The sequence below is a fragment of the Branchiostoma floridae genome, chromosome 4 (assembly GCF_000003815.2).
Source record: "Branchiostoma floridae strain S238N-H82 chromosome 4, Bfl_VNyyK, whole genome shotgun sequence".
Classification (NCBI taxonomy): Eukaryota; Metazoa; Chordata; class Leptocardii; order Amphioxiformes; family Branchiostomatidae; genus Branchiostoma; species Branchiostoma floridae.
This window is the reverse complement of record NC_049982.1, coordinates 16028712-16031003: the sequence shown is the minus strand read 5'-3', so window position 1 is coordinate 16031003 and position 2292 is coordinate 16028712. Positions and strand designations below refer to the sequence as shown.

The following is a 2292-nucleotide window of genomic DNA, read 5'->3' as shown; positions in this document are numbered from 1 at the left end:
AGGATGATCTTTTCTCTCAGCAGTGTGCATTATTTGGAAGTGCTATCATTGTAAAGAAGGTTGTCTTCCCTGCCATTTAATCTATATGATCAGTTAATGAAGACAAACTTACAACATTATGTTTATTGTTTTATTCTCAGACACTGTGGCCCATAAAGACGAACATAAAAACGAACAACTTGTACATTTAAAAAAAGCAATAATTACTTGAAATTGAAAGAGAGGATCTAAACTTTATCTTGTGGTCTGTGTATGTTGTAACAGCAGTTCTTCCAGAATTCACTCACAGAGACATCGTCTGAGTATTAATAGACGTCTAATTGATAACATTAACATTATGTTGTGCATGTATTTGATTCCCCCAAAGCCAGAACATCCGAACCCTGGGCGTCCGTACTTTGCAACATTCCGCCGAGCCTATCTGCCTGACAACCGTGAGGGGAGAGAAGTCCTGGCCTTGCTTCGACGTGCCTTCAACCAACGGCTAGTCTTTACTGTCGGTACATCATCAAGTACCGGACTTTCAGACAATGTCATTTGGAATGACATTCACCACAAAACCAACATACATGGAGGGCCAACAAAGTAAATGTTTTTTTTTACAAATTTCATAGTTTCTTCCTCCAATTTCTTGCTTGTACTTGTTGATTTCTGCTTCCTAAGGACTAAGAAATAGAAGCTAGAGAATAAGGGAGGACAGATAAAGTTTGTAGGGTGGCATGGTTGCGTTAGTAACTACCGGGTATCCAGAGTTAAATGCAAATGAGTAAAAACACCTTTAATGTCAAGGAGTGATAGTCAACTTTTTACTCATGTTGGTGACATTTTCATGCCAATGACATGAAATAGAATTTGTGTCTGCAGTAAAAGAAGCTTCTTATGGGAAGATGTGATATCATCAGGAGTAACCTAACAATTGTGTCTTTTGCAGCTATGGCTATCCAGATCCTGACTACTTGAGGAGAGTTAAAGAAGAACTTGCAGCTAAAGGCATCAAGTAAAGAAGACAAGAATAGTGTATGAAATTAACTACCGTGAACTCATCTATGTAAAATATGGGTTAGCAACACAAATGTGTATATGAACCAAGTTTACCAAATATTCAAGCAGTGTCTCTTAAACCACTCTCCATTGACAGTGACTTAAACTTTATGAGAACTAGATGAACAGATGACACACTGTACTTTGCATATCTTTGCATATTTTTTTAATGTGTGTAACGCTAACCATGTAACATGTAGTGCTTAGATTGACACTTTGCAATTGTTACCCAAAGTCGTTTAGCTGCAGTGTCTTAGTTTTGTTCTTTCATAAATCACATATTGTGCCAAGATATTCATGTTACATAGATAACATTACTTACTTTCTGTTATTTCAGAATAACTCCAGTGGAGCTTGTTATACTGATTGCATAGGTCTCTACGACATGATGGTCACTTTCAGCTTTTATGATTCTTTACAAGTGGTAGTCTGGACATGGTGGTTGTTACAGCTTGTCATAATGAACACATTTTATGCATCTCTATTCATCCATACCATACCCTATAACACCTTTATCCATGGGGTAACATATCCATTGTTTCTAAAAACAGGGTATCTAGGGATGTCAAATCAATGGACAGTGGTTTTGAATTGTAATGTTTTCAAAATATTGCACATTCCATCGACTCCATATCCCTGAATGCTGTCTTAAAAACAACAGATATAACATTAGGTCATCCTGCGGATGAATAAAGGCGAACTAGCATTAACATTCAGACTTGTGAGTGCATTCAAACAGGTCATACGAACTGTTGGTTAGAGATTGATGGACATGGCGTGTGTAGTCAATAATGTTAACGTTAACCTTTACTAGATATGCATTGGAACTGGTCTTCTTCTTATGATACTAGACAAAACCCCGCATGGGGCATAATGTCTAGGACTTACTTATGATCAGAGGCCTTACCCAAGTGTGGCCGGTGGTGGTGGTCATGCAAGCCATCAACAAAATAGAAAAAAAAGTGGTGCATAAATAAACGAACAAGTGATACTGTACATATTGCCACACTAGATATAGGCCCCTACCCTTACAGCTGGGTGAAGCCGGGGTAACATTAACCATAGTACTTGGCTACCCCAGCTTTGAAGGTATCTGTAGTCTTAGCTTCTAAGGTGTGTTCTGGCTTGTCATTACATAACATTACATGATGGTTGCAGTATGGGAGATTGTTTCAGGCATAATCTTGTGTTGAGTGCGTCAGAAATGATCCCTTGTGTTGGACAGTGGACACCTATTTGGACCCCCCACAC

General features: G+C 38.5%; 1 long non-coding RNA gene across 1 annotated transcript; it reads left to right on the top strand.

The window, feature by feature from the left end:
• Positions 1-350: 350 nt before the first annotated feature.
• LOC118414196 lies at positions 351-1515 on the top strand. The gene is made up of 2 exons (XR_004830917.1): positions 351-585; positions 932-1515. It is a non-coding gene; the product is annotated as an uncharacterized LOC118414196 (long non-coding RNA).
• The last annotated feature ends 777 nt before the right edge of the window (positions 1516-2292 follow it).